The sequence below is a fragment of the Podarcis filfolensis genome, assembly GCF_964270895.1.
Source record: "Podarcis filfolensis genome assembly, chromosome: 8".
In the NCBI taxonomy this organism is placed as follows: Eukaryota; Metazoa; Chordata; class Lepidosauria; order Squamata; family Lacertidae; genus Podarcis; species Podarcis filfolensis.
The window spans coordinates 47,730,602-47,751,717 of record NC_139611.1 but is presented as its reverse complement, the minus strand read 5'-3'; the positions used below and the strand labels follow the sequence as shown (position 1 = coordinate 47,751,717).

At 43.1% G+C, this 21,116-nt stretch overlaps 1 long non-coding RNA gene across 1 annotated transcript in view; it reads left to right on the top strand.

Annotated features, from left to right (window-relative positions):
* LOC310769993 overlaps positions 1-20,304 on the top strand; it is a 33,864-nt gene extending 13,560 nt beyond the window's left edge. The window contains exons 3-4 of the long non-coding RNA XR_014551909.1: positions 7,369-7,476; positions 19,973-20,304. This is a non-coding gene — a long non-coding RNA (uncharacterized lncRNA). The remainder of the gene's footprint in view (positions 1-7,368; positions 7,477-19,972) is intronic.
* Positions 20,305-21,116: the final 812 nt, after the last annotated feature.

The following is a 21,116-nucleotide window of genomic DNA, read 5'->3' as shown; positions in this document are numbered from 1 at the left end:
ACAATGGACATGATTTTCACCCCTCGACAGCTTCAAGAAAAATGCAGAGAGCAAAACCAACCCCTGTATATAGCGTTTATTGACTTAAGGCTTTCAACACTGTAAATCGTAATGCCCTGTGGACTGTCCTTCTGAAAGTTGACTGCCCAGATAAATTGTGAACCTCATTCGGCTCCTCCATGATAATATGACAGCAACAATCGCAGATAACAATGGCTTTCAAAGTGAACCATTCACAGTGGGATCAGGTGTTAAACAGGGTTGTGTTATTGCCCCAACTCTATTCATTATTTTCATTGCCATGATCCTACACTTTGTTGAAGGGAAACTCCCCACCGAAGTAGAAATCATATATCGAACAGATGGAAAGCTCTTCAATCTGAGCAGGCTGAAAGCAAAGAGTAAGGTTACCGTAACTTCCGTCATAGAGCTTCAGTATACTGATGACAATGTAGTGTGTGCATGCTCAGAGGTTGACCTCCAAACCATCCTAAATATCTTTGCAGAAGCTTACAAAAAACTTGGCCCATCACTCGACATCCAAAAAACTGAAGTGCTGCACCAACAAGTACAAAATAAGCCCTCTGAAGCTCCACACATCCAACTCAATGGTGTAATGTTGGAAAATGTCTATCACTTCTCCTACCTAGGCAATTATCTTTCCACAAGGGCCAACATTGATGCTGAAATCCAGCATCGCCTGAGCTTTACGAGTGCGGCTTTCTCCCAATTGAAGTGCAGAGTGTTTGAGGACATTTGCAGGGAAACCAAAATGCTTGTTTACAAAGCTATTGTACTACCAACTTTACTGTATGCTTGTGAAACATGGACCACTTATAAACGCCATCTCCAGCTCCTTGAAAGATTCCATCAATGGTGTCTCCGAAAAATTTTACACATCACTTGGGAAGCCAGGTGAACTAATACCAGTGTACTGGAAGAAGCAAAGATCACCAGTGTTGAAGCAATGATTCTTCAACATCGACTTCATTGGATTGTTTATGTTGTGCAGATGCCTGATTATTGTCTTTCAAAGCAACTACTCTATTCTGAATGGGAAAGCGTAATGCTGGTGGTCAACAAAAGAGGTTTAAAGACTGTCTCGAGGCAAATCTAAAAAAATGTAGTATAAACACCAATAATTTGGAAACACTTGTCTTCGAGCACACCAATTGGAGAACAGCCTTTACCAAAGGTGCCATGGGCTTTGAAGACACTTCAACTCAGGATGCAAGGGAGAAGTGTGCTAAGAGGAAGGCACACTTGGCAAATCCACACTGTGACCAACTCCCACCTGGAAACCAATGTCCCCACTGTAGAAGGACGTGTGGTTCCAGAATTGGTCTCCACATTAACTTACGGACTCATTGTTAAAACCGTGTTCATGGAAGACAATCTTACTCGGCTACGAGTGATCGCCAGAGAAGAAGACTCCTGTCAGCAATCACACAGCAGCATTCTGCACCAGCTGTGATTTCTGAACCAAGTACAATGCAAGCCCCACACTAAGTGCATTGCAGCAATTTAATCCAATCTTCTAATGACCACATGAAGTTTGGAACAACTTTTCAAAGTCATCCTGACAGAGAATGAATTGCCATGACCTAGTTGGACGGGATCAAGGCATAAGTAAACATGGACAGATTCTCCTCCTACTGGAAAGGAGGCAGTTGATGCATGGCCAAAGCTGAGGAAATGCACTTTTAACTATAGCCACCATCCTGCTCAAAAGCAGCATCTGAGCACAACAGCACTTTCTTCTCCTGCAGTTTCTAGCAACTTGTATTTAGAAGTATATTGCCTCTGACTATGGAGGCAGACCACATCCATCAGAGTTAGTGGCCACTGATACTCTTATCCACCATAGAATCCTCCTCTACATGGGAGAAGATCCTGGGCCAAACAGGATTCTTCCCTGTGTGGAGAAGCTGTACAGATGTAACTCAGTGCACTTTTAAGTCTCCTTCTCATTCGTGCCACATGCATAGGTAAGGTAAAAAAAGGTACAGTACCCCTGGACAGTTAGGTCCAGTCAAAGGTGACTATGGGGTTGCAGCACTCATTTTGCTTTCAGGCCGAGGGAGCCAGCGTTTGTCCACAGACAGCTTTCCGGGTCATGTGGCCAGCATGAATAAACCGCTTCCGGCGCAACAGAACACCAAGATGGAAACCAGAGCGCACAGAAATACTGTTTACCTTCCCGCCACTGTAGTACCTATTTATTTATTTCCACTCGCATGCTTTCGAACTGCTAGGTTGGCAGGAGCTGGGACAGAGAAATGGGAGCTCACTCCATCACAGGGATTGAAATCATCAACCTTCCGATCAGCAAGCCCAAGAGGCTCAGTGGTTTAGACCACAGCGCCACCCGTATCCTGGTGGCATAGTTGGTGGGTGGCACATGCATTTGAGGCCTGTCCATAAGGGCAAGTGGAGCAGGGTCATACCAACCTGAGTCTGCTCTCAGCCAATCTCCATCTGCCTGCTTTTTCTTACTCACGAACACCTCTGGTTGGGCTCTCTGCCTTCCACCCTACTAGCCTCAATCGACACCAGCCACCACTGGACATGTACAGCATTGGTGAGTGAGAGCTGACACAGGACGCATTGCCAGAAATGGCTGTGTGATGTAACTACCCTATATTCTTTCCGGGACAATTGTATCATTAGGCACGCCCTCCGGAGATAAAATTGTTTTTATATTTGAAATTGTTTCAGGCATGTTTTTATATGAGAAATTGTTTGATAGGGGTTGCAGCCGGTGTAGAACTGTTATAGTCACTTAGCGGTAGACTTGTTGTGGTGATGAAATGTCGCTGCACAAGGGAAAACATAAGAACATAGATCATTGTGCCGCCGGTTGTGCAACAATGACCGACTGTTACGTAACAAGCACCAGCTGTTGCACAACAAGAATTACAGTAGGTGCTCTGCAACAAGTTGTTGCATTGGATTCTTTTCTTGTGCAACTGTTAAACTTGGCCACCAGATGGCACTGTGGAGTCCCGTCTTTTCCAACTGGATTTCTCTATGTGAGTTTACATCGCGTTTAGCTGAAATGCCTCTTTGATGTGTCTAGATCCAGCCCAAGTCTGAAACCAATTACCAAAGCACACCTAATTAATATACACACTAAAACAAATTCATCAACTCTTTAAAATAAACAACCAGTATTGAAATGTACAGTAATTAAAATAGTTATAACAGCAGTTAAAAGATTTAAAACAGGAGGTTCAAGTCAGGTAATCAGGGGAATTGTTACAGATCCTGTCTGGGGTAGAACTAGATTGTGAACTTTAAACAACAGCCTTGCTGTGTATGCCAAAGTTGACCAGGCCTGAGACACACAGCTGGGGAATCTTTGCAAAAGAAGAATGCAAGAATACCAGGATAAACTTGTTTGCTAACTAAATGTTATAGCAAGGGTGTTCTCTGTTTATTGAAAAGTAGCCCTGAAAATGGGGAACAGGAAATAGATTGAAGGAATTATCCTAACTAGGCAGGCTTAATTCATACACACAGCTTGGTGGTAAAACAGAGAACCATGACCATCTTATTAATTTAGGAGAGTTAAATCATGCACCTTTTGAAAATTTATAATGGCAAAATCACCCCACAGCTCTTCAAGAACATAAAAGGAGTCTTTGCTCATTTGGCTTTCATATTTTATATCCTTCATGTGAAACAACTCTCTCCATTGATCTTGTAGAGTGGCCTTTATTTTGGAAGGAGAGTGCCCTATTACAGAGGCAACCTGCTGGGCTTGAAGGACCAGGCGGGAACTGTGCAATGCTGTGTCCTTAAATGTTAATAGCTGATAAAATTTTCGTTAAGAGATAGTTACAGGCAGCCTGATTTCCCAGGAGTTGCATTAGTGCTGATCTGAAATGTGGCCTTCCCATTTCACTACCCCATTTGAGGATGGCAGGAGTGAAGTGGGGGGCCATTTTGGCTATCTCTCAAGTGAGAATCCTTCTTTGGCCTGCCCATAAAAAGTATAGCATGAGAGACTAGGGTGATGTCTGCTCTTTCCAGGAACTTTTCTCATTGTGAGGCTTCTGTGGGTGAGCTGAGAGTTTATTTGTACTCTGGGTGAGAACCCAGAAGCTTTGAGGGAGGGTGCACGAGAAAGAAAATGGATTTGTATTGATTAATATATATTAGTAATTTTGTATTTATGTAACATTTTTATATGTGGTTGTGTATTTGTTTAAATTGTCTGTTGTTGCTTCAGTTTTCTGTAAACTGCTTAGAGATATTTTTAATTCATTAAGTGGTATAGAAATTAAATAATCAAACAATCTATCAATTGACTGTGGAGGCATAACATTGCCATCATGGCTAGTAGCCATTGATAGATTTCTCCTCCCTGACTTGCCTGGACAGAAAGGGGTGTGTATGTGTGTATAGTAGCCTCTGAATTTTATGTGGCTTGAATGTAGCTAATAACAGGCAGAGTCAGCTAATACTTGTTTTGCCCACATTCTCCTCCCTGCTGAGTTCTACAAGGGGTAAAACTAAGACTAAGAAGGAGGAAACAGACAGATAGTAGGTAAGAAGGAAGGCAGGTGGGGACAAACTGAGGACAGACTGAAATTCATGGCACAGTGACCCACTGGCCCCATCCTGGCCCTGGCCCTGACCTTGTCATATACCTAAGGTTGATTTTGGGTCAGCTGAAAAGGGAGAATTCAGATGTGCTATCACGGCTTAGCACAAACGTCCAAGTTTAGCCAAAAGTGTTTGAGGCATTAATAATCGGCTCTTGCAGAGGAAAAGAGAGACGTCTTGTCACAATCAGGCTGTAAAAAAAAAAAAAAAATTATCACTGCCCTGCACCTTCATTTTTAATAAATATTTGCTGTTAGCTTGCCAAAAAGCTGTAGAGTGCTGTTTGACTTCCTCAGCTTCCCTTTTCACATACAATCCATCAAAACCCCAACTGCTCAACTCCACCGGAATGTCTATTCTCTTTATTTATTCCATTCACTCTCCTTGGCTCACTGGGGGCAAATAACCTGTCTTAAGCTGTGGCAGATGCTATTTTATATATTTTTGAGACAAGTGAATGTGAAGCGGATCTGGATTAGAGGTGGCATTTCCTCTTAGGGTCTGTAAGATCCAGACAGCTGCTCTGGCTGTTCCCATATGGGAAACATGCCCTCAAAACCTGATGCGGCATTCATACATATTTCTGATCCTCCCCTGCTGGCTACCTGTGTCCATCTGTTACAATGCTTCAGTGCCAACTTGTAACTTAATCAGCCCTGTCCTTAATGCTCAGTTTCCAGGCAAAGCACTAGGTTAGGCAAACAACACCCTGCATGACAATAACCCATTCAATGGCTCACTACATAAGTTTACCTGCATTGTGGATTCTGTTCCCTTGATTGAAGCGTTAGGGACACACATACTCTCTCTTTTGCTTAGCGTAGTGAATCCTCTTTTATCCCAAGGGTCACATTTCCTTCTTCAATACCTTCTGAGTTTCACATGTCCATGGTGGGTGGGAATAGAGGAGAAATTTGGTGGAGCAATACATGGAGATACTTGCCTTTGAACAGTAGGCTAGTCTCTACACACCCTCTCACACAAATATCTGAAGGGTTGTCACATGGAAGATGGAGCAAGCTTGTTTTCTCCTGCTCTGGAGGGTAGGAGATGAACCAATAGCTGCAAGTTACAAGAAAAGAGATTCCGACTTAACACCAGGAGGAACTTTTTGACAGTAAGAGCTGTTCCAAAGTGGGACAGACTTCCATGGGAGGTGGTGTACTCTCATTTCTTGGAGGTATTTAAGCAGAGGTTGGATGGCCATCTGTCATGGATGCTTTAATTGAGATTCTTGTGCTGCAGGGGGTTGCATTAGGTGACCCTTGGGGGAGGGTACCTTTGAACTCTACATCCCTCTCTCATCTCCATCCAGACAAGCAAGGGGCATTATCAGAGTTCAAGAACACATTCCAGCTAGGCAGAAACCCTCAAGGTGGGTGCAAGGAAGGGCCAGGGAGGGTTATGGTTGGGGAATGGGTGTTGGAGAATGGATTCTTGGGAGAATCCCAAGAGCCAGATAAAGAACATAAGAAGAGCCCCATAGGATCAGGCCTGTGGTCCATCTAGTCCAGCATTATGTTCTCACAGGGGCCAACCAGATGCCCCTGGGATGCCCACAAGCAGCACAACAGCACTTACCCTTAAAGTGATTTCCAGCAACTGGTATTCAGTAACATACTGCCTCCAGCAGTGGAAGCAGAACATAGTCATCAAGGTTAGTTGCCACTGAGAAGCTTGGAGGACCACTGGGCTAATTAGAAGCCAAGGCTCCTTATTCAGCAAGGTATATGATGATGGAGAAACTGTGCTGAAGGCTTGCAGGCCTGGATCTAGTCTAGAGACAAACTGGAATTTCTCAGAAGATGTTTTACTCTGAGATAATTCTGAGATCTTTCTTTCCACAAGCACCCCCTGCTCCCAAGAAGGCCCCTTTGCAGAATTTTCTCTGAATATTCACTACCATTTTTGCACAGCAGCCACTATTCTCACCTACCACCTTGTCCCATAAGCATGGAGAAGAATCTGCCATTACATGACAAGTATGAAAAGGGAGTATTATCAGGAGTATCAGCAGCTGACCCTCAGTGCCTGAATTTCAGAAGATGGCAGTTTGGAACAAAAACATTTCACAGATTATGATAATGCAGGTGATTTAGCAGTACCATTTATATTCTCAGGACATTGGGGTATTAGCTCTTATTTGCTATTTAAACATTCTAAATGTACCTAGAAGGACAAATGAAGAGGAAAAGAGACATATCTGAATATTTTAACCATCCTACTGTAGACCTGAAATTTGTATGTTCTGTGAATGTGTGTCTTTTAGACATAGGGAGTTAAATTCTTGTTTACTTGGAAGTAAGTCCTGCGTGGGGCTTAATCTCTGGTAAGTGCATTTAGAACTGCTGCCTGAAATACTCTTCCAAATCAAAACACTCCCCTTTTAAAAATGTCAGAGCGGAATAATGTAAGACAAGCACAGTGCTATGTAGATCCTTTTGACATTTAACAGCAGCACTTCCAGCGACACCCGATACAATCATGAAGCCACTAAAAAGACAGATGGATCGGAGCAATAAAATGAATGGCTGGCTGGCTAGGCAGAGAGAAAAAAAATCTTGCCCTGCATTTTATCTCATCATGGTACTTTTTGCACAAGGAGCTCAAGTCCTCGGATGGAGGAGGCAGGATGAAGTATAGTGGTTGCTTTTCTTCCAGCTTAAATGTCAGAACTTTTGGATCTGTTTTCAAAAGCAGCCATGTCTTTTATTTTATCGACATTTTTGCAATTATTTCCCTCCTCTTGTTCATCAGCTCCTTTAAGTCTGTGCCGGTAGGGAGCCAGGAACAACAACAGCTCAACGAATCATATGAAGATGAATAGAGGAGCAGAAGGACCTTTAAAAAAATAGAATCCTGAGGGTGAGACACAGACACAGACACATGGAGGGCTAATTCTCTTCTATTACTGTATCAAAACCATATTCATTCCATAATTCTTTTCCTCCATTCACATTTGTTTTACTTATTTTTTCTCTCTCCCTCTTGCAGGTTCTTTTAACTTTTGTTTCTGTCATAGCTTATGATGGTAGGAACAGTGGAAATATTATCAGTGGCTACCTTGTGGTGACCACTCTTCTATTTTCTCTGAATGCCCTTGGTGTGGCATCAATTCAAAACATTTTTAAGGAAAAAGCAAAAGCTGCTACAGGACAATGTCAACCCCATCAATCCCTATTTAAGGGCATGCCTTAAATAACAAAAAAGAAAAAAGAAAGCAATCCATACACATGGGTCCCATCTGGTTTCATTTTTCTCCCATTTTTAATTACAGCAGTATACAGTGCTATTATTCTGGAAAAAGAGGTGCCAGAACTCACCATGAATGCCTCCCACACGAGAGGAGCTGGAACTGGTTCCAGTGAGTTCCGGCTGAAAAAAGCCCTGGCAGTATATAATTGATCACTATCTCATTTATTCCCAGGTGTTCTTTTAATACGTATTGAACTTTGTTGTTGTTGTTGTTTAGTCGTTTAGTCGTGTCCGACTCTTCGTGACCCCATGGACCAGAGCACGCCAGGCACTTCTGTCTTCCACTGCCTCCCGCAGTTTAGTCAGACTCATGTTTGTAGCTTCGAAGACACTATCCAACCATCTCGTCCTCTGTCGTCCCCTTCTCCTTGTGCCCTCCATCTTTCCCAACATCAGGGTCTTTTCCAGGGAGTCTTCTCTTCTCATGAGGTGGCCAAAGTATTGGAGCCTCAGCTTCACGATCTGTCCTTCCAGTGAGCACTCAGGGCTGATTTCCTTAAGAATGGATAGGTTTGATCTTCTTGCAGTCCATGGGACTCTCAAGAGTCTCCTCCAGCACCATAATTCAAAAGCATCAATTCTTCGACGATCAGCCTTCTTTATGGTCCAGCTCTCACTTCCATACATCACTACTGGGAAAACCATAGCTTTTACTATACGGACCTTTGTTGGCAAGGTGATGTCTCTACTTTTTAAGATGCTGTCTAGGTTGGTCATTGCTTTCCTCCCAAGAAGCAGGCGTCTCTTAATTTCGTGGCTGCTGTCACCATCTGCAGTGATCATGGAACCCAAGAAAGTAAAATCTCTCACTGCCTCCATTTCTTCTCCTTCTATTTGCCAGGAGGTGATGGGACCAGTGGCCATGATCTTCGTTTTTTTGATGTTGAGCTTCAGACCATATTTTGCGCTCTCCTCTTTTACCCTCAATAAAAGGTTCTTTAATTCCTCCTCACTTTCTGCCATCAAGGTTGTGTCATCTGCATATCTGAGGTTGTTGATATTTCTTCCAGCAATCTTAATTCCGGCTAGGGATTCATCCAGCCCAGCCTTTCGCATGATGACGTATTGAACTACTGAGGCCATATTTTTGAAGTTTCTTCAAATAGAGTTTGGATTTGATATCCCGCCTTTCACTCCCTTTAAGGAGTCTCAAAGCGGCTAACATTCTCCTTTCCCTTCCTCCCCCACAACAAACACTCTGTGAGGTGAGTGGGGCTGAGAGACTTCAAAGAAGTGTGACTGGCCCAAGGTCATAGTTTCCTTGCTAATGCCAAATATATTGATACTTGGCGTGTGGGTTATCTTCCATACTTTAGCAAACACAATTCTATCTAGAGTAAGGATCTATAACACTTGTGTGCTTGGACGTTTGAGAGCACTATATTATTTTTGACATAATTTAAAAGGCACAGGAATAGATCATTATTTATATCTATATGAAATATTTCATGCCCAGTATTTTCTAGTCTCCCAACCATTCTACCAAATGGGGAAAAAATCTTACAGAACCAAGATTTAGGGTGCAATCCAACCCTCCAAACCCTATCAGTAGAGCTGTGCAGAATGTTGGAGCCACTGCAGCATCAATAGCCCAGCTGCTAATGACAGTCATAGTGGAGGTGGGTATGGAGCCAATAAGGGCTGAACTGAACCCAATGTCATCGTATGATGTTAGTGGCACCACTCAGCACCTCAGGGATCCCAGGATGGTTTAGACTCCACCCCAACCTCAGAATGCCCCATTTTGGAGCTTTTCATTGGCTACCACTGGTGGGAAACACAGCAGTGTGCTGCCCACACATTGGGCAGCTGGCAGATCTGAGTGGAAGGACACCTCCACACAATCCAGCTTGTCCCCCAGTCCCTCCACTGACCTGTGTTGTTGTTGTTGTTTACTTTACTCTTCCATAGGGCCAAACTGCATTATGTTGCCATTTTAACACAGTATTGCTTGTAGCTGAGGAAGTGGATCCTGTTTTAAATAGCAATAACAAAATCCTAGTACTTCAGTTTAGTAAAGCTGACCTATTTTGGAAAACCACTGTTGACCCCCCCTCCTTTTCCAACAACTCCCTGAAATCATTTTCTTCTGACTTAATTCTTGTCCTTACTTGATCCTGACTTAGTAGGAGCTTCATGTGATGATTTACAACAACAGTAGCAAATGCTGTGATCTGGCAAATCCCCAAACATACCTCATATAGCCATGAGAAGCTGCTGCTTACAAACCATGTGATAATGTGCTGCCTTTTCATACCACTAGTCCTTCTTTAACAGCCTGTGTTAACAGCAACAATAAACCTTTTCTCACACATTAGGGAAGTGGGAAGTGAATCGGGTTTTATTTTTGCAAAGTGTAGAGCACATTGGTAATCTGTGACATCCTCAGAAAGCAAGGAAAGACTCTTAATACCAAAAGTGCATTAAAGTGCATTGACACTGAGATTTCTGACTCATTGGAAATAACATAATGTACAGTGGTACCTCGGTTTTCAAACAGCTTAGTTCACAAACAACTTGGAACCCGAACGCTGCAAAACCAGGAGTAGGTGTTCCTGTTTTTGAACTTTCATTTGGAAGCCGAACTTGCTCTGTTTTGAGTCCCCCTGTGTTTCCTGTTGCGCTGCTAATTTGCACCCCCCCCCATTGTAATTCAAGCCTTCTGTTTCTAATTGCAGTGTTCTGAGGTGATAGTTGGAGCTTATATTTGGTGCTTTTATTTTTGCTATTTATTTTGCGTTTTTGTTTTGAGGCTTTTTCAGTTAATTTGTTTTTGTGACTGTGTGGATCCCAGTTCAGCTATTGATTGATTGATTATGTGACTGCGGAAATGGATAAAAGCCCCTCATCTAAACAATGACTATCATCAGTGCAGGTAAGATTTTTTTAAAAAATTTTTTTATCATCTACAATACTGTTTTATTTATTTCATAGTACAGTACATTATTTATTGCTTTCATTTTATGGATCAATGGTCTCATTAGATAGTAAAATTCATGTTAAATTGCTGTTTTGGGGGTTGTTTTTAAAAGTCTGGAATGGATTAATCCGTTTTGCATTACTTTTCATGAGAAAGTGCACCTTGGTTTTGGAACAGACTTCTGGAACAGATTAAGTTTGATAACCAAGGTACCACTGTATAGTTATGCTTGCATGAAGTAACATGCATAAGCACATTGGCAACAACAATACAACATGGGTTGTAAATTGTTGTACAATGTGCTACTTTGTTTTATAAGGATCACCCCAGTGCAGTACCTATGGTGAAGTTGAAGCATGATGCTGTCTTGAGGTCTTCCTGCCATAACCTGGCACTGTGGAATGGTGCAAATTACTGATCTGCCAAATGCTTGTGTTCTGAATTTTCCTTGTGTTCTGAATTTTGAGTATATGACAATATTGCTTTGTAGCTTTTAGATAGCCCCACCTATACTATATAATTAAAGCAGTATTGGACCACTTTAAACAATCACAGATTCCCTCAAAGAATTGTAGGAACTGTAGTTTGTTAAGGCTGCTAAGAGCTCTTAGGAAACCCCTATTCATCTCACAGAGCTACATTTCCCAGATTTCTCTAGGAAGAGGGATTGACTGTTAAACCACACCCAACTGGACTCCTTCAAATACTCCTTGAGTGCTTTTGCCTACTTGGAGTGTAATAATGAATCTGGTTTGCCTGGATGGAGGTGTGCGAGTGTGTATAGCCTACTATACACAAGTAAAATTTATAGTCATTGCTCTGCTCACTGTTGCCTCTGGCTCCACCCATTACTGTCATGTAGCTCCTGGAAAGGTACCCAGAAGGAAATGAGGCCCTTTAGCTGAAAAAGATTCCCCACCACTGATGTAACGTGAGGCAGGTAGATGAAGGCAAGAGGAACTGGAGTCTCAAACAAGACTTTTTAAAACTGCAGCAACAAGAGGGACAAGTGCTGTGCCTTGCAGCCTATTTGGACTCCACTTACCACAACCAGATGTCTTGGGCTGCCCCTGTCGGCACATGATTTCCCTATTTTAAAAAAAGTTTGAAAAAGAGAGAGAAGTGTAATAAAATGTCCAAGACAAAGTTGATTTCACGTTCAATATCAAATTTCCTTGGAGACTCTCTGTGTAGTTATGAACTTGAACACTAAAACCACAGATGAAGGCATTTGTGACCCACCCATCTTCCTATTGTCCTTTATTGCTGAGATGGACATTTTGGGAGAAAATCAGTGCTGATATTAAATATAGGGATCAATAGCTTATTGTGCTTAGTTTGAGTCTCTTGCTTACATGTCAGTCCTCCCATTTGCAAGACAAACAGATCTGATATGATGAGCTATCAGATTTGCCCAGCTGAAGATCAAGTATTTTCATTTGATTGTTGATAATCCCCACTCCACCACACATATTTGTTGCCAGGAATCTTATATTCAGAGCTGAGGTATATCTATCTATTCCTCCCATATATGGCGAGATGAAGGCTCAATAGAATTAGTTGCCAGGTGCCTTGTTGTTAGCTACTTCTCTCTGATACTTTTAATTTTTTAAACTCATCAAAGCTTGCAGACATCACCATTTCAGACAGCAAATTCCGTAAGTTGGTTATGCTTTGAAGGTGATTTTTTAAAAAGCTTTCCTGATTCTACTGCCTCTTGACTTGCGGTTATATAAGTGGTGCTTGTGCCAAGAAGGTGTGATTAGTATTGCAGCCTCAAATGAATACTCCAAGTTCTAGGAGTATGGGGGGGGGGGGAGGAAATGTCCTTTTCTGTTGTCATAAATTTTTATAAACCTCTGATATGAGTTTGGCCTAAGAAGGTCTCTCCAGGTTAGAAGCCTGGGGCTCAGTTCTGCATATGCTTTGTGATAAGTCTCTTGCGCTTCTCTGAGCTCCTGCCAGCTCTCATTTCAAACCAAACTGCACATGCCCTACAATAAAAGGGATCTGGCAAACAGTTGATGATATGGATTAGGTCTCTTTAATCCACTTGACATCAGCCAATTGCAATGGCAGTTTCTTCACTGCCCTCTTTTGTTGAATAGCTTATTACAGGCCATCCATCTCACACATTCTCAGAGCACAGTAGAGGGCAATAAAGGATAAGATCTACTAAGCTTTTTGTAAGACTCAAACAACATAGTTTCAGCTTATAAGCAAGAGTTACAGAGTAACAAAGAATAATTTGCTTCTTTTATTTTCCAGAGGAGCAAAATAAAATACAGTGGTACCTCGGTTTGCAAACTTAATCCGTTCCAGAAGTCCGTTCTTAAACCAAAACCGTTCTTAAACCGAGGCCCTCTTTCCCTAATGAGGCCTCCAGTACTCTTCCACCATTCAGCTCCTGTTCTGAGGTAAAGTTCGCAAACCAGGACACTACTTCCGGTTTTGCAGAGTTCGTAAAGCAAATCGTTCATAAACAGGGCTGTTCTTAAACCAAGGTACCACTGTAAAGTGGGGTCTCTGTGTGTTTCAATTTGGGGGGGGGGGGAGGTAAGTCCTGCTAGATCAGCCCACAGTTCCATCTAATGCATTATTGTTTCCCCACATGTGGTAACTACATTCTTCTGGAAACAGCAGCAGGATATAAAATCACCATCCTTCACTGTCTCTTCTCTGCAACTGACATCCACTGATACTGAACACTTAGGTTCCATTTAGACCTCATGGCTAATAGCCATTGAAGAAACTAGCCTCTGGGAATTGGTCCAATCCCCTGTGGATGCATACTAAACCCATGCCCATTGCGACACCTTTTGGCAGAGAGTTCCATAAATCAAGTATGTTTTGTGCAATGAAATCCCTTATCCTGAATCTTCTTCCAATAGATTTTAGTGGGTGACTGTTGTTCTTGAGACTGAAAGAACTCCTCTCTAGCCACATTCTCCAGACATGAATATATATTTTTATACCTCTCTAGTCCGTTCCATCAGTCTCAGGCCTTTGGATTCTGTGCATCCTTTTCCAGGACAGCACTTACATACAGCTTGTTAATCGTGGTTAGAGTTAGGACACCCATCACAGAGCTATAATTCCCAGCACTCTTAATAAACTACAGTCCCCAGGATTCTTAGGGGGGGCACCATGACTGATCATGTGGTATAAGACATCTTTAAATTCATTTGTGTGGATGTGACTGAAAAAGTCCCCCCAAAGTGACCTTAAAAGTCCCTTTTGTTTCATACTATACTTTGTACCTTTTATGTCTTGGAGTTTTTTCTCCCCCCCCCCCTTTGCTCATACAAGGAGAATGAGTCCTTTAGAAAAGGACAAAATCAAGGCTATTTTTTGAGATGGCATCCTATTATTATTGTTTCTGTACAATCAAAGATGAGGGGGTAGGGGAAAACAAAGGGAAAATGAAACTAAAGAGAGATTACATAGAATGTTCAAAGGTATTTTTATACGAATCCCCCTCCTTGCATCTTTGGGGGGGGGGAATTCTCACTGAAGAGGCCAAATATTTTACCTTTGCTTTATGGCCTGAACTCAGTGCATAAATTTAAAGTGTGAAAGCTGATTGATCATGGAATGTGGGGATATTTTGTTTTGTTTGGGTTTTTCTTTTCTACCCGAGTCCGATTTATTGCCCTTTCATATAGCATTTTTGGGCTATACATTATTGCTAACAACTTTGCTTGCTCGGATTACTATTAATAAATGATACTGTCTGAAGGTTGAAAGCTCTTCAATGCCAGAAAATAAAGCAAAAAGAGAGAGTGGATCCTGCTGCTTTCTGTTTTCCAATAAATTCAGGAAACCAAATGGCTCTTTTTGGTTTGAGTTTATATTGCCTGTGATTAACATCTTCACTGGGCATTCAGACATTAAGAAGTGGGGCTTTTTTTAGTTGTTACTTTTGTTATTTTAGAAACCCATTTATAAAAATTGCCTTTGGAAGTGTCAACAGCAAAAATATGTGGCTTAGAATTCCATTTATTGGGGGGGGGGGATAAGCCAAGTAGTCATTGAAGGAACTGTGCATGGGGCTTCTGTTTGGAAGGGCGATGGAGGCAATCGCTTGACATATGGAATGTCATGATAATAAAAAAACTGAAGGACACATCAAGTAATAGATAGGGTGGGGATGGGGTGAATTCCACCCACCATACAAGTTTGATTAAGAGTAGACCCATTGAAATGAATGAGCAAACCTAAATTAAGTCAATTAATTTCAATGGGTCTACTGTGAGGGAAAGGGACTTGGGTGGTGCTGTGGTCTAAACCACAGAGCCTAGGGCTTGCTGATCAGAAGGTCGGAGGTACGAATCCCTGCAATGGGGTGAGCTCCCGTTGTTCGGTCCCAGCTCCTGCCCACCTAGTAGTTCGAAAGCACGTCAAGTGCAAGTAGATAAATAGGTACCGCTTCGGCGGGAAGGTAAATGGCGTTTCTGTGCACTGCTCTGGTTTGCCAGTCATGCTGGCCACATGACCCGGAAGCCGTCTGCAGACGAATGCCGGCTCCCTTGGCCTATGGAGTGAGATGAGTGCCGCAACCCCAGAGTCGTCCGCAACTGGGCCTAATGGTCAGGGGTACCTTTACCTTTACTGTGAGGGAAACTCAGCTGAATACCACTCTTTGTCAGTTGACAACTGGAAGAGGGTGGAAAGTAGATGAGATTAACTGGGTGGGAATGTGTTCAGATTGCTAGAGTCCTCTTCATAAGTTGCGTGGACAGGCAGAGTCCCCCCAATTCCAGGCAACCCCTGAGCAGAATAATGACTCAAGACAATGTGCTATGGGATTAAAATTGGCCACAACTTTATTAAATTTCAGATGTAGGGAGACTTTGGCTCAGGCATTAGGCAATTATTCTTCCCAGTCCCCAGCCAGGGATCAGGGAGACATCAGGGTTATCCAGAATGTGTGGGGATTGGGCTGGCTCTGCAGAACATATGTTCAAGCAGAGAGCCCGCCCCCTGTTTCGCCACTGTTGGAGGGGAGAGCAATGACTACCTCTCGGCATATGGCCAATGCCTCCCCTCAAGACCCCTTTAACGGGGAACCCTGAGATCACCGCCGTAAGGGGGGCATGGGTCACCGCTTCACCCCCCCCCCCATTTAGGAAGATGGCCTGAAACCGCCAAAGTTGTTTCATTTTGCTAAGGGAAAGGCAAAACCTACCAATGCAGGAAAATTCCTTTCTGGCCCTTCAACAGTGACCCTGATGTAGCAGCGCCTGCGTACCTGTGGAAAAGAAGTTAACCTGCAAAAGAAGACTTAACTGAGGGAGGGCAGGGTGGGAGAAGCTCTGGAGCCAACTGACGCTTCGCAGGTAAGATTCACCTTCTGTTGTGTGGGCAGGGTGGTCCCTCCCCTTACCTGGCAACGCTTCCCCAGGTGGGATTGGGCGATTGGCTGAGGTAGGTGGAGACCTCCAGGTATCCAGCCTGGGGAGGATGAAGCCAGCCCGAACTACCAGGAGCTGCACTGGGATCCAGGGGGCTGTGCACATTTGATGTGGGGAGCAGTCATTATGCTCAAATCTTCAGTCAGTGTATGTTTGGTGCTGTGCTTCCTAGCCCCATTTCCTGGCATGTACATATTCAGTCTGCAGCATATATGAAGCCTTTTCATATATGCACGAAGACTTCTATCCTACAGATGTTCATGGTGTACAGGCACACGCTAGTAGGCAAAGCTATTGGGTGTGGACCTGTTCATGCTTTAATTAAATGTGTAGACATAATGCTTGTAGAGGGCTTACTTCGAATCACATTCATCACAGCCTTCAGTTTGCTGTGAATCTGCTCAGAGAAATACTGTGTGCCTGTTAAACCTGATAATTGTCAGTGAAACCCACACGTCAAGGGTTGAAACACCTGTCTTGATGCCTACTTCTATAGAGTGCTGTTAACACATTAAGACTTGTGACTGCATATTATGGTGTTTACTCCTAGGACAAAGTTTTGGTTCTTGGTTGTACTACACACAGTTCAAAGTAGCAGTATGGGCCTTTGAAGCCTTTCATGATTCAGTCCAGGGTAATTTAAGGATTCTCTACCATAGGGATTGCCAATTTCCTCAGATGTCTCATTCTGATTAGTGAGATTACTCATAGGATTTGTGCCTATTAGCACAATCCTAACCATGTCTACTTAGAAGTAAGTTCTATCAGATCTTACTCCCACGTAAGTGGGGTTAAGCTTGAAGCCTAAGCCAACAACCAAATGGCTTTCATTGTCCTCATGCTTAGGAACTTTGTCCATATGGAGTTTCAAAGCTTTTGTTTGTTTGTTTGTACAAAGTCAGCTCAGCAAGGCTCTGCCTTGACTCTATAAGTTTCCAATCAGTGTTCTGTTCTCTTTCCCAGACCACACAGTTAAATCTGGACAAAGCTGAATACACTATAATCTCTTTTGGAATGAGTTTCTGAAACCTTGTGGTCAACAAGCATCAATACACGGGTTTTGTTTTGTTTTTGCCTTACACATCCTTGTTTAATACAGGAAGAGGGAGTGGGAATGTGTGCATGTGTGCCTTTTGCATTTTAGATCAATAAGGTGATAATTACAAAACTTGCTATCTCTGAAACATGAAACTGTTTTTCACAAGTAGCCAGTGGAGGTCACAGAATAAGAACTGGCATCGTGCTAAGAAAGGAGATTATCAAATGCCTTGACTTGGTGTTAGTTCAGATCCCAAGATACATGAGAGTTTTTATTCGCTTTCAATTCCTTTGTTGCATTGGGATTCCTGTGTATTGCTTAGCTTTAATTTCTGTCAAAGCCATTGCATCAACCCTGTTGACTGCTTGGTAAAATAGCTCCCTCCCCTTGTGCTCAGCTCTGTCACAGCATTCTGAAAAAGAAGGTTATCTGCTCTATTAAACCTTTGACTTCTTGTCTTTGAAAGAGAACGCTTTGCATTCTGTTATGTCAGGACTGTAATTAGATCTGTTAATTAAGCAAAGAATGAACTTTTTAGAAACTCTAAAATGCTCTGCATTTATGATAAGTTTGCTTAGGTTGCTTCTGACCTCATTGTGCCATTTTGCCCCTGCTCGTTAATTGCTAAATTTTAATTAGGCAAGATGATGAATATGCTAGCCTTTGCAATAAATAAAAAAGGGGATTCCAGTTGTTAGCATTTACAAACCAAATTACATGAAAGTTATCTGCAGGTTATAGTACATTAAAACTATTCAGCATGCTGTTTAAAGCCTAACTGTGAATTCAGGTTGCCTATTCTATTCAAGGGATAGCTACAGCTAGCATTTAAATGTATGGAAATACTATGAGCTATTATGTAACCTGACCACATGCACAAGAGGGCAGAGACTCTGTTGGAGCGGGATGACTGCCTTGCCAAAATGCTCACCACGGCCTGGTTATTGGACCAGAAGCAGACCCACTGGTCCTTGAACTGCATGGTCCAGATGTGCACTGTCACTACGATGGGGAAAAACCTCAAGAAAGGTTAAATCACGGGCAATGGCTGTACCCTGCCGGAGCTCAGGCCACGGAAATAGAGCCCAAAGCCCAAGGAACCAGCGGCGTCTGAATGGACCTGGAAATCGAATTGCAGGTTCAAGGTTTGCCCTGACCTCGCTGGGCAATCAGACCTGGTGATGGGGTGAGTGCAGGACAGCTGAGAGTCTTGCTAAGCGTGCACAAAAGGGGAGACCAGGTGCCACCACCCTGCATGTGAAGTTCAAATGGCCCAACAGGGACTGAATCTGCCTCAAGGTAACTTTCTCCCATGGCAAGAATTCCATAATGATGTCACACAAAGTGATCAACTTTCTTCAGGCAGAGTGGAAGTTAATGCCACCGTATCCAACTGAATCCTGAGGTAAGACAACCTCGTGACTGGGCCTTCTGTTTTATCAGCCGCTAAAGGAACCCCTAACTCCTGAGTTAGGTCATTAAAAGCCTGCAAAAGCAGTAGACATTCCTCCGAATCGGCTGTAGAACTTAATAAAAAATCATCAAGGTATTGGGTCGCGCTCCTAAAACCTGTCTTGGTACGCAAAGCCCAGTCCAAAAGGGTACTGAAGGCCTCGAAAGCTACACAGGATAGAGAGCAGCCCATATGCATTGCCTTATCCACATAATAAGCTCCATCCAACTGGAACTCCGCATTAAATCTTGTCAAGGCCACAGGGTCCATGCCAATATTGGTCATGATAGACCCCAGACGATCCAATGTTTGCTGAGGAACTGCTGGGGCTTGCACTGAATGCAGTGATTGAGACGGGCCTCTAATTACCCCTTTTGAAGGGAGGGCAGGGCTAAGATTCCTTTTAACAGGCATCTCTATAAGGTCTCCCAATATTCAATAAAATTAAAATTAACTGTTAATCCTTAAGGTGGCGCTCCCGCCAAAACAAGATGGTGCTCCCACCAACACGGGCCCTGCCACCAAGACAAGATGGGGCTCCCACCAAAATAAGCAGGGCAAAATGGCTGCCGGCTCCAAGAATTTCCCAACCATCCTTAAGCAAATTGAGAGGGAGTGAAGTATTTACCAAGCTTACGGAGAGGGAACTCTCACAAGCCAAATTAGTGGACCAAACGATCACTATAACTCAAATTCCTTTGCTCCAGCTATTCAAGGCTCTATAAAATAAATGCATGGCTAACACGGCTCAGAATTACTGCTCCCTGAACCCAGGGAAATGGAGGCAACCCTGGAGACAAAAGCGCTAAAGCCAAGCCCTGTGGGCAAAAAGACACCGAAAACAATAAATTGGGGCCGCTGAGCAGAAGTTTTTCAAGCCGCAGCAACACTGCACTGTGAACCCCTGGATAAACCAGCTTGTGAGCTCAAGTCCTTTAAAGGAATAGCGATCGCTACACAAAGCCACAAATTTAGAATTGGGATCCATGGCAATCCCCAGCAAAAGGGAGCGCTCTGGGGAACCCCAAGGACAAGCGCCCTATAGGAAAGAAATTAGCAAACGAAAAGACTCCAAAGCAGAGAGCTAAGCGGCCGCAAGCCCTGTGGGGCCGCTCTAAATCAGGGAAGATCAAGGATGGGGAGTATTAAAAACAAACTTAAAAATTTAAAACTAGGGAAAGGAAGAGGGTAAAAGGAATTAAAAAGAAGAAGGGATAACGGAAAGATATCACCAGGACAATCCGTCGAAGGTAAATCTCTCTCTCTGTCTTGGCTTGCAGAGGACATGCTGTGGTGTTCCAAATGCACGCGCTGAAAGAGGAAGCTCTGAGTCACATGCATGGGCATAATAGGTCCCTCAAACCGTTTGCGTCCCATTGGTCAGATTGTACCCAGCTTCGAGGGACCTACCAATCGGGTGTTGTGGCTTACCAGATGTTCCCACCCACAACACAGGGTGTCGGTTTTCCAGGTCTCACCACGGTATGTGCCCTCTTTAAGGGAGGACCTGATTAGTGGTCTCCACCAGAGCTGCATTCACAAATTGGAAGCTCGGAATCATGGGCAAAGAGAATCTTTCCCCTTAAACTAAGAACAGCCGTGGGCCTTGAGGGAGCTGTAATAGAATGTTATTTTACAAAAAGTAAATAATGTAATAGTCTATTCGAATGTCAGCAGCAGAGTTAGAACTGTCATATCATAATCCTGACTTGAGCAACAATGTGTGAAAGAGTAGCCTGGAGCAATTTTTTTCCTCTAGTACTTGAATAATTTCTGCTTGCTGTATCCCCCTGATCTTTATTTAATATCTGTACATTGTCAAAGGAATGTTTTACCTCCATGTTAAAATGCAAGTTAAAAATAGGAGACCATAGTCCCAGAAAACCCCAAATTTCTAGTATTTACAGCTCTTCTTTCTACCCTGAGTTATGGTGGCCAATGGAGAAAATTGTATGCTTCTCACAGAGACAAATGCAAGCTGTAATAAACCTATAAATAAAAAGCACTTTCTGACAACTTCCTCTCTCCCCAATATAACAGCCACACTCTTCTCTCTCCCCCACCCACCCTCTTATACCCACCTTTTTTATTTATTCTCTCAGTCTAATGAATAATTCAATAAATTGGTTGGGTTACGCCTCACGTGCTTTGTGAGGAAGTGGCAGCTGTTTCCAAGGAGTTCTCAAACAGAAACTCAGGAGGGTCATGAAACAGCACGACTCTGAATATGCGTCTTTGTTATGAGTGAGCCAAAGCAGAGAGTTCAGCTTTCCGACACGGCAAATTGCTATTTATTAAGCAGGAGTTTGTCAAGAATTTGAAAGCAAACTTGGCATGCATACCTGTCTTTCAAGGCTTCTTCTAACTCACTTAGAGCTGGTTTATTAAATGTTGCGGCACTGCATCACCACCTCCAGGCATAGC